Below are 12528 nucleotides of genomic sequence, written 5' to 3'. Positions count from 1 at the left end.
GTCAGGCGAAAAACTACCAACCTGTCTGTCAAACGCGCGAAAGCACCAACGTAATCCTGTCAATGCCAGAGATTGAATTATCCCCAGTGGTCGTATTACCTTGGGCTCTCGCTATCGCATTCGCCGTCTCTTTCTGCACTCATCCCTTATCCTGTGACTGACTGTGACAGAAAGAAGCGGTGAAGACGATCATGATTCCAAGTGCAATAAACAACAAATCTTCTGATACAGAAACTAATCTAGAGGACGAAATTAATAGGTACCTAACAAACTGTTAGTATAGCTTACTATTATACTAACAATTTGTTAGGTCTCTATGATATTTTAATTAATAAATTTATTATTAATTAAGTACCTGTTGTCTGCGATCTGTGTAATTATCCGGGATGAAACTAAATATTCTATATTTCTCCCAGGGTGTTAACTGTTATACTAACTCCATACCAAATTTCATCTAAATTAATGCAGCGGTTAAACCATGAACAGGTACGTAAGTAGTAACAGACTAACACACAAAGTTACTTTCGCAATTATAATTATTAGTAAGGATTCGATATTATGATTTTTTGACGGCTTCTAAGGTGTCTCAAATTGTATTTGACCATCACCACTGACCACTATTTCTTTCAGCAGCCGTGTATAGTATTTAAAACCTACTTAGATTGTACACCATAGAATTTCCATCGTCTATATACAAAATAGGTACCTATTGTAAACATTTAAAAGATCCGTTGCCTTTGACATTTATTATTTTGATGAATCAAATTATTCTCATAGCGTTGTCGTTTTTCCTTACCAATATTCTAAGTAGGTACACATTTTCGTTTGTAAGCGACATTTTTACGGCCTACAACTTTGTAGCCACGCTGCTGGCGCGGGAACGGACAGTCTCGAAAAGGCATTTACCCGACACGCACGTCTGCCGCCGGTCGGCTTGGCTTACGACACGAGACAAGTTTACACCGTGCACTATGGTTTTTCTGAGTGGCCAGTGACAATTACAAATTTAAAAATAAAAACCAATAATGGAATGTGTGAAGTGAATTTTGTGAGACTAAAATTTTCAAGTGATTTATGAGTGAGCGAGATACAGGTAGGTGATTTATTGTAATTTATTCATAGCAGATGATGTCTATATTGGAGCAATTTTGATAATAATATTTTAGATGATGCTAGGGAATTATAATATTTGACACTCAAGTGTGAAATAAATAAATGTTGTTTCCATGCGTCTGTTGCAATAAAATAAGTTTAAAAAAAATATATAGAAACTTTTTTGTTTGTGGCTGTTGACACCTGATTACTTTGGTCTTAGACTTAAAGTAATGCACTAGAGCATAATAAGTAATTTTATGTCGCCTAGATCCAGCATAAACACCAACTTTACGAGCATGAGAAGTGAAAAAGTATTATTTTAATTACATTCGATTTCATAGCTCGTTTTTCTAAACAATAATTAGTGAAAAAACAACGAGTTTCCTATAATAAATAGTAAGTAAATGAACTGTGATTAAATAATGATGGATCACAATTTTATAAAACTTTGTTTAAGTTAGAAGTCCGGAGTTTCCAGGGTCCTTATACAAGATTCATCACTCGTTTTATGCCTTATAATATACATAACTAATTAAGTTTTAAAACAAAACGCGTTAATTTTGTATTCGAAACTTTTATAACAAAGTTATTACTGAAATATAATTTGGCTATTCTTTGTATTCAGTATTAAGAATATTGACAACGAATGAGAGAATATAACTAAGAGTTTCATACAAACAATATTTTTTTGGAGTCCTTAGGAAATCTGATCAGTCTGTAACATGATTTCGTTGCTTTTTCTTTCATAATTAAATTATATTCCCGATATTTTCCCGGCACCGAATGGAAAAAAAACATGACTTCTTAACATTTAGTTTTGTTTATTATGGAACCAGATAGCACAACAGGATATTGTCAAAGAAGTTTGATATAAATAGGTACTATTTGGATTCGTCCAAGAGGCAGCCATTTATATTAATGACTAAGTAAGTATCATATTATAATAATAATAAATATTATAAGATTTATTTATTCAGATAACTAGGATCCATCATTTGTTAGTATTACTTATAAATATGTTAGGTACATGGTGTTAGTTAAATGTACGATGCTTACCCTAGTGCTAGTGAAACATAAACGAATAAAGAAAAATAAAGAGTAGAGACGAGTGGAATAAGAAAGGGGAGGCTTTTGCCCTGCAGTGGGACACATTATAAGCTATTTAAAAAAAAAAGATAAAATAGTTCAGCACTTTTACGAGTACATAGGCTTGCTTGTCAGTACATGAATCATATGACAATGGTTCAGATACTGACAAACCTATCTGCGAATGCCCTCAGGATGCCGTTAGCGCTCCCCTCCACCCTGCGGACTAGGGATATTCATATTTATATTCATTTATTCGGTGCGACCATGGTATTATGAGATGACAAATAAAATATTAGAGTGTCACCAGCGCAGCAGTGGATGTGCACCTCTTGCGCATGATTGTGTTAGTTATGGATATTAAAAATTTCGTACTCCGTTATTGTACACTGTACAAAATATACAGTGTATAAAATATAATCATCATCTTCTCGGATCGTAAATAGGTACATCTTACCGCCAGGGACCTATACCCCATATCCAAATAAGAGGGCCAAAGTCAAAATACCACCAACGGGACTTATCACGCTAGCATACACGAGTAATATTTACCTCGACGTTTCGACCACGTTACGTGGCCGTGGTCACGAGAAGACTGACCAGTAGGTAAATATTACTCGTGTGTGTTAGCGTGATAAGTCCCGTTGGTGGTATTTTGACTATGAGTGAAATCACGAGAGTTTAAAACGTTATAAGTGGGCTAATGGGATGTAGTTCCCACTTGGGCCCAGTGCAGATCGGGGAACTTCACATGCATCAATCAATCACTTCGTAGTTTACAGAGTTCTGGACGCAAAATTCATGGTAAAATACAAATGTATATATTTATATATAGAGCCACAAAAATCCGGCTAGTTCGGGCACTTGTATTCCCCATATTCTTGGACGCCGCGGAAATGTGGACCCTGCGGGAAGTAGAGAAGAAGAAGATACACGCCCTAGAGATGTGGTGCTGGAGGACAATGCTCGGAGTATCGTGGACTGAATTCCGTACCAACGAGTCTACACTTAGAGAACTCGGCATCAAGCAGCGTCTATCGCTTTTGGTTCAATCTCGTATCCTCACCTTCTTTGGTCACGTATGCCACCGAGGGGAGGTGACTATTGAGCGACTAGTGATCCAGGAAAAGGTTCAGGGTACCCGGCCACGAGGCAGATCACCTATGAGGTGGACTGACCAAATAAAAGCGGCAGTAAATGGTAAATGGCTCATCATCACTACATGAATGCACGAGGAAGGCGGCTATCAGGGAGGAGTGGCGGCGTGTTGTGAAGCTTGCCACCAACACCTGAAGCGATGACCATGACCACTGTCAAGAGTGCTACCGACAAAGAAGAAGAAGAGATATTTATATCCGTTGCCTAGTATCCATAGTAATAGCTTTGCTTAGTTTGGGACTAGGTCAATTGGTGTCAAAGTATCGTATTGGTGAAAAGGTTCTAATGCTCACACATTTTCGTAGTTTTCAACTTTGCATGCACGTAACCCATTATACGCTATTCCCCCGTATTAAATGTAAATTGTTTTGAAAGCAATTTCGAAAAGTTGCTGAACCAATTTTGATAAATGAGGCATTAACTTCAGATTGGTCATGAAAAGGGTGAAAGTTCAGTTTTCGTATAAATAAGAAAATTCTTGGCACATTTTGTACGACTATTGACCTAGTTGTGACGGTTTAGTCTGGCATGACATGGTACTAGAAACTGGAATATTATAGAAAACAGATAATACTAAATGTAATAAAGTGAATTTGAGCACTCTAGCTTAGCACCCCCCATAATGGGCTCAAATCAAATCTCTGAGTATCGAGAAATTCATGTGCGATTTTACATTGAAATTTTAACACGAACTTTACGGTGAAGGGAGACATCGTGAAGAAGCCTGCATAGCACAAACCTGCGAAGCAATTCAATGGTGCGTGTGAAGTTCCCAACCCACATTAGGCCCGCCTGGGAACCACGGCCTAAGCCTTTCATGACAGGCCTGTGCCCAGCAGTGAGACGTATCATAGACTGGAGTGACGATGATTTACGACATGGAATCAGTTCATTGTACAAAACATTTTTCGAAAGATTTTAGGACCGAAACTACAACGACAGTCATATAATAACCAAATTTTTCGTACCTAATCCTGGTGATTGAGATTTCGAGGTTTTATCCTAATCCCGTGGAAATGTTCGGAATAATCGGGATAAAAGTACCTATCCTACGTTTTATTTCAGACGTTCAGCTATCTACCTTCATCAATATCCATCCAACTGTTAGCGTGGAGGAATAACAAACATATATACACACACACACACACACACACACACACACACATACTCACAAACTTGCGCATTTATAATATTATCAGGATGAGTGAGAATCGTATACTTAGCATTCTTTACAAAGTACCTACCTACTCGTACGTGTAGTTTAAGTATGTACCTTACCTACCAACATAATCCTATCACGGCTATGGCACGACACGCGACATCGCGTTTGCGATTCGAACAGTCTAGCAACAACAGCTATCATCTTACTAATGTCGTATTTATAGTCAACAATCGTGTCGCAAATTCAACTATAAGTCACACGTTTCGGACAGAGAATACTTAACTAACATTTTGATATTTCGCCGACTTCATAAGACTAAATCTATAATTTATTACCTTGCAAATTCCTTCCTGGAGGTTTTAATAAGAGGACCTACCTATTTGCTTTGTTTTAAGTATCGGATTCGGAGCTTTCAAAGGCTCGAACAAATGTTTTCGTAATCTTCGAGTTTTCTGGAGTTTATAAGGATTTTCGTTGTTTCCGAACTACAATTAAACTCGGACTTTGTTACGTGCTGATCGTTGAGTCGGCTTTCGTTTTGATGAGAACAATTATATCGGAGCTTTGTCAAAACGTCAAGACATTCAGAAGTTAGGTATCTAGATAGTATAAATCGATGTTACAAAGAAATTATTAAATTAATAGCAGTTACTCGCGACTCAGCATCGTGAGAGTAGCGGGAAACCGGTGGATGCAAGTGGCGAGTTGTCGTTCATTGTGGCGTTCTAAGGGGGAGGCCTTTGTCCAGCAGTGGACGTCTTCGGGCTGATGATGATGATGATGATGATGACTCACGACTCCGTCCGCGCAGAATTTGTAAGGCTATCCCGCGGGGACTGTGCACTTTTCCGGAATAAAAACTATCCTATAGTTGTCCTTCTCCGCGAGTCAAACTATCTTTATACCGAATTTTATCTAAATCGGTTCAGTGGTTTAGACGTGATGAAGTAACAAACAAACAGACTTACAAATTTTCGCATTTATAATATTAGTGGGATACAACACGTTCATACATACGACATTGCTCGTTTAGAGTTTTATTTCGTACAACCTTGAAACAAAATTGACATAATAATATATATTTTTTAGCAAATAAATAGAAATAGAGTGAGTAGGTTACTAGGCAACTGTTATCCTATCCTTTTTAAAGATAAATATTTGCATGTATATATATATATATGTGTGTTCTAAGATAATGAAAATTAATTTCATTAAATTTGCTATACAGGATGACAATTGTAATGTGTATCCACGAACTAATTTATTATACCTATGTAATTTTGTCTAGATAGGAGGAAAAATGTAGGTCACTAAGTGGGTTCCATGCGAACAGTACCTATTGAAGCAGCCAAAAGATGCAGGGACAAAAATTGGCAGGACTCGGCGAAGGATAGAGACGGATCGAAGGAAAAAGAGGAGTTCTTTGCCCACTAGTGACACACCAGTGGGCCAAATAAAAAAATCGTTTAAATACAATCCTCTCGGAAGCTTTTACGGTGTGAACATAAGAGTGATGACTTAATCAAAAAAAATCTATATAAAAACCCATCAATTAAACTTTAAGCTATTAAAAGTAAGGGCGTATTGATCTCGCCGCCTCCATGAGAGATTATTAAACTAAACCACTTCAATGTCTTAATCTACCACTATTTAATATGTATGAGAGCCTATCTTTCTCACACTGTACTGGTTAGACAAGGACGTGTAATCTAATCGGCGTCTCACAGTACTTACAAGTGCCGGGACGAATCGTAAGTGTTAAGATATCAATAAGACTTTATAGATAAAAAAAACATAAGTAAGGCACTTCTTGCATGTAGGAGTGCATAAAACTGATGGAACTTAAGTAATGTTTAGGGTTCCGTGCCCTAAAAATGTACACCTATTACTATCGCATCGCTGGCCGTCTTTCTATATAAGAGCTATTTATTGAGAACGATTCTAAATAGACAACTGAAATTTACACATAATATAAATACTTATATTGCCGCTACAACAGCAAATAATGCAAAATTAAAAACTAAACTGTATTATTCGCTGATAATGCAGTATATTTATCTCTAGTATCATTCCGAGTTTTGACGGTTGTATATTTAACCGTTACAGATATAGAATGAAAAAAGGGGAGTATTTAGTCACATACAAAAACCGTGTTTACGGCTTTACTTTATTAACTTAAACAGGTACCCAAACCTATATAGTCAGTTCGGTTTTTTAGCATTGTACGGAACCCTCGGCACACTGGTGCGACTCCCACTTGGCCAGTTTTTCTAATTCGGAACGTGGATATAAAAGAATATGTTACTTTTTTTTTACTATTTACTCCTTAGTTACTCGTATATACATTTCGTGGAGGTCATAAAGATAAACGGAGTTTTAACAGTTTTTTCTCTAAAATTGTTTAATTATTCAAATTGTGAATAGTAATTATGAACTTATTTAAAATGTATTATGTGAGTAACGTTTGTTATGAATCTCAGTTTTGATAAAGACTCGTTTTGTGTAGTATTAATGGAATGCGGTTAGTGGCTGACGTAAAATTATTTTGTTTTACATTAAATAAATATAATAGGCTAAAATTTCATCCTATAAACAAATGCTGAGTAAATCAGTAGGGAAAAGGGTGGGAAAACTCAAAAAAACCCTTTCCTAGCGATGCAAACTGAAACAACATTGTTGAACCTGCTTGTTTTGACGACAAGATGGCCTAGTGGTTAGAGAACCTGACTACGAGGTCCCGGGTTCGATTCCCGTGTCGGGGCAGATATTTGTATGAAAAATACGAATGTTTGTTCTCGGGTCTTGGGTGTTTAAAATGTATTTAAGTATGTATCTATCTATATAATTATATTTATCCGTTGCTTAGTACCCATAACACAAGCTTTGCTAAGCTCACTTTGGGACTAGGTCAATTGGTGTGAATTGTCCCAATATTTATTTTATTTATTTATTTATTATTTATATTTTAATATCAAACAATCTGGCAATTTGATACTGTATAAGTTTTATACTGGGTGTGGCCTGTAATATGAGCAAATAATTAAAACATAGATCATACTCGTCAAACTGAACAACATTAATTCAGCGACTTTTAAAAATTATGGAGTCTTCAGATTTTCCCTTTTTTATACAAATAAAATACTGTAATCAATGTACGCCATCCTAGAACACAACTGAAGTCGCCTGTCATGCTACAAACATCAAGCATTTTACATTACATTTCTCCTTCGAATAAACTTTAAAATGTAATTTAAAAATAAAAAAAGTAATCATTTTTAAAAGTCGCTGAACTAATGTTGTTTAGTTTGAAGAGTACGATCTATGTTTTAATTGTTTGCGTTCTAGTTATATATATTATATTTTTAGATTTTTTAGGATGATCAGCCAAGAAATCTGTATTGCAGTTTAAAAATCTGTATAAAATCTGTATGAGATCAGTAACATAAAATATGGCAACACTGGTCGCGCCGCAGTCAAGTAGACTCAAGTGAGAATAGGTATCACGATCTTGGGTGACACTCTTTCCCGGCCCGGATAATACCGACATGAAAATACCGACCCTGTTTTTCGTGTACACACCCATAGAAGCTCCTGTCAGTTTCTATGAGCGTGTACACAAAGTAGTAGTAGTGTAGTGTCCACTTTAGTTGACCATATTATATTTTTAGCTTACACAAGTTATTTTCTATTGAATTTTTAGACATACCCGATACGAGGACGAGTATGTGTAGGTAGGTACATAAAGTTTCTATAAGTTTTCATATTATATTAGATACAATAACAACACAATAGCAACAATGACATCAACCGAAGACAACAACAAAGAAATAAAACAAAAAAAAAGACGATTGTAGAAGCAGTAATTTTTAGTTTTTATCTTAGTTATTTTGAAATCGTTAATCTATTTTTTTCTAGGTAGGGTTACCTACCTAATTTGTGATTTATTATTTTAAAAGAAAGCGATGTTGCAGTTTAATACATATATTTTAGACTAAGCAAGAAAAGTACGCTGTAAATATGCCGTTATAATGAACGCGTCTAATAATTTATTATTACGTTAATGGCAAAACAATACAATTGTATTTTTACTGGAAATATTCCCACGACGATAGCTACTTATTATTTGCCTCTATATAGAGCGTAATTATTTCCACGACGATATTTTAGTCATTGTTTGCTATTTTTTGGACGCAAGCGGACACATATTTATTTATCGAAAATACAAAATGAGACATGAATGCACAGAAAAACCAAAAAAAGAGACTAGCGCTGGGAATCGAACCCAGGTCCTCAGCATTCCGTGCTGCGTGCCATACCCCTACACTACGAATGGACAGGAATAGGTACAGACACGAATTTCCCCTATGCACCCATATCTCAGGTTGCTTATTTCTACTAGCACTAGCGACATCTATGTTTCGCTCTCATCGAGAGACGTAAGACACTTTCGGAACTAACCGCTCACCCAGACAAGAGATGTCGCTACTAAGCAATGAAATTATGATTGGGTATTTGGAGTCTTTTTGTATTTTTTATTTAAGCTCCAAAACAAACAAAGAAAAGAAAGGGGTATGACTAATGAAAATGCCCTCATAACGGCGTGTGTGTACCTATTCAGTAGTTAAGTATTAGGTACTGCTTAATATACTTGTGTTTCAAATTACTACACGACTGCTAAAATAATCGAAATATCATTTAAAAATATTTTGTTTGTCTAAGGAATCCGTTAAATTTTAGGTCTCGAAAAGAAAAGCATTTAAACTGTTTACGCCGAAGACGACTAATTTCATTGTGCTTGAAAACATTTTATGAAAATTCTCATTTAATAAAGCAATAATAGCGAATTCTGAAACAAATTACGTCGCTTATTGTTTTGTTTAAATTGTGTTATTATTTTTACACAGTTTGTTGGAATTTTCTAGGGATCAATTGCTATTGGGACTTTTGCTGTTATTTTGTAGTATTTCAGCTATCTAAATCTAAACTAATATTATCGAACCTGTGTTTTTGTCTGTAGGTAATTGTTAAACTCAAATAATTTGAACTGATAAAATTCTATCATCTATACCGAGCGGCAAAAAATCTGGCCCTCAAATGTATGCAATATTAGGTAACTTTTTATGTAGAGTAGGCCAAATTTTGTGCCGCTGAGTGTATATTGTAATTACTACTTAATTAATAATTAACTTTCAACTGTAGTACCAAAAACTAACTTAATTTATTATAAGCTACGCATATCTTACACATTTTTTAAAGAAAACCAATTTCAGTTATCACTTAATATGTGACACAAAATAGTCGTATATTTTTAATTAAAATTAAAATGTAACGACGTTCAGCCATATTGCATTGTTAATAGAGAGCGCTGATGCCCACTTTAACATAAAATCTCTTAGTCGCCGTTTACGACACCCACGGGAAGCCTTGGGTCAGTCCTACTCTAAAACTGGGCACAATATTGCATAGTATCGTATCCTATCCCACTTTATATTATAAATGCGAATGTTTGTAAGTCTGTTTGTTTGTTTGTTACTTCATCACGCTTAAACCGCTGAACCGATTTAGATGAAATTTGGTATACAGACATTTTGAGTCCTGCCTAGGGAAGAACATAGGATAGTTTTTATCCCAGAAAATTGCATAGTTACCGCGGGATAGCGATAAATGAATTGGACGCAGACGGAGTCGCGGGTAACAAGCTGGTTAATATTATAAATGCGAAATTTTGTGAGTAGGTATGCTTTGAGTGTTTACGTGTTACTCCTTCACGCTAAAACGGCTTAACAGATTTGAATGTCTGAATAGCTGTATGTCTGGAATAACACAAAGGCTACTTTTAGCGTTGATATTCCTTTAGGATTGGGATAAAATAGCAGAATTGCAACTGCTGGGACATGAAATTTGGCGCGGGTGTTTTATATGCAACGTTAGAAAAATTCACCATGTAACTTTGGGAATTCCTATGAGAATTTAGTAAACCGAAACTTTAATTCAGCTACTGGATCTAATGAATGCGCGTGCAAAGCCGCGGTTAAAATCTAGTATCTAAACAAAACACCCGGATAAAATATTTCCCCCGAGAAAATACAATTTGTAAGGATATTAGAAAAATCTGTTTAACCTTCCGCGAGTAACATGTTACGTGACTAAAGTCGTTACCGGCACATCTGTCAAAGCTTAAGGCTTCAATCAAGAGACGTCACGTCACAGCCTGTCAAAACACAATCTGGCCAAATTGCGAGGTCATTAACCTTGGAGCACTCTTATATTCGTACTTGGTCTTAATTTTGTAATCAGATAATCACTCAATCTCGACACATGATTTAAAAACGCGTTACTTTATGGTACCTATCAGACCGGATGAAATTAAGAATGGAAATGACAGCCCTTTAGTACAGTCAAGGGCAAAGATATCGACACGGCCAAAGTTACAAAAATATGTATACACGACTTTATGCACTTAACATTAAGGCCGTGCACATATATTTGCAACTTTGGCCGTGTCGATATCTTTGCCCTTGACTGTACCTACATTATGGTCAAACCTGTAAAATCGTACCTGTAAGTGTATAAAATGACAGACCTTAAATTCCTAATCAATCACTTGCGATCTAATATTATGTATTTATTATTATTATTAGGTACAACTGACGAATTCAAAAGAAATGATTTCATTAAAAAAAAGTATCCAAACAAGAAATAAGTACAGACAAAAACACCTCAAAAACTTAATACCAAAAAACGCCACATCGAGAGATTTACTGAACATTAATTTCAGCATAATTGAGCGCTGATTTTCAATGAAACCCAAAGGACTTAGCAGTATAACAATCTAGAGTTCTATTCTAATCTAGAGAAATTACGAGCTGACTACACCTCATTCATTTGCATTGAGTCTGTTTTCTTAAGCCTTAATGTGCTGAGGTTTGTGTTAACAATACAACCCATTAAGGTGCTCCTAACTATAAAGGTGTTATGCCTCGTCACCTTGCAATAAAGCCGTGAATTAAGATGTCAAGCTTTAATTGTTCCATGTAAAATACCGTACGAAATGTAATGCCTGTCTGTTAATTTGAGTTTTACGACTATTGATCACGTTTACACATCCACTAATAAAATAAATGCTAAACCTTACTTATGTTATGTTATTTGTTTATTTTTTGTAGGGGTTTTTGTATCTTTGAAATTGAAGAGCGATTCCATAAATTATTTCACACCTCTCCTTCAGAAAAGTAACTTTTCCTCCCTGACGAGAGGGAGCAAAGTACAACTTTTCTATTCAAGGCTTTTCTAAGTGTTTTATTGCAAATGCCATTTTTTTAAGTTGATAATTGTAAAGCCACGCCATTTTCTATGCTGGTTGTTCTTTAATAATATTTAGATTTTTTTTAATTTTCTTAATGTTTCTGTGTGAAAAGTTATATGAGCCACTCGGGAGCAAAATTATTTTCATCTTGGGCGTTAACACTTGAATCCCTCATTATACTCAGGATTCTACTTAAGAAACCCTCGCTACGCTCAGGATTCTATTGTAGAATCCTTCGCTACATTCTGGATTCAAGGTACGCCCTCGCCGTAAATACACCATTTTGCCCCCTTGTGACACAAATATTTGTGTACGGCGAGGGCGTACATTGAATCCCGAATGTAGCGAAGGATTCTACAATAGAATCCTGAGCGTAGCGAGGGATTCTAAAGTAGAATCCTGAGCGTAATGAGGGATTCAAGTGTTAACGCCCAAGATGAAAATAATTTTGCTCCCGAGTGGCTCATACAACTTTTCACACCGAGCAGTAAGAAACTTGAAAAAAACAAATTCTAAATATTATTAAAGAACAACCAGCAAAAAAGGGCCTTTGCAATAAAGTACTTAGAAAAGCCTTGAACAGAAAAGTTGCACTTTGCTCCCTCTCGTCAGGGAGGAAAAGTTACTTTTCTGAAGGAGAGGTGTGAAAATAACTATTTCAGCAATGGAAAGCTACACTATTTCAATTCTATGCCCGGATAGTACAGTGCAAAGCTTGGAG

At 35.9% G+C, this 12528-nt stretch overlaps 1 protein-coding gene across 1 annotated transcript in view; it reads left to right on the top strand.

Moving 5' to 3' along the window:
- Positions 1 to 897: 897 nt before the first annotated feature.
- LOC141432787 (B-cell receptor CD22-like) overlaps positions 898 to 12528 on the top strand; it is a 98227-nt gene continuing 86596 nt past the window's right edge. Inside the window, exon 1 of the mRNA XM_074094547.1 lies at positions 898 to 1093. The gene's annotated coding sequence lies outside the window, so the exon portion shown is untranslated. The remainder of the gene's footprint in view (positions 1094 to 12528) is intronic.

The sequence above is a fragment of the Choristoneura fumiferana genome, chromosome 11 (assembly GCF_025370935.1).
Source record: "Choristoneura fumiferana chromosome 11, NRCan_CFum_1, whole genome shotgun sequence".
NCBI lineage: Eukaryota > Metazoa > Arthropoda > Insecta > Lepidoptera > Tortricidae > Choristoneura > Choristoneura fumiferana.
Note: the sequence above shows the minus strand (reverse complement) of the source record. Positions and strands in the feature narration are given on the sequence as shown.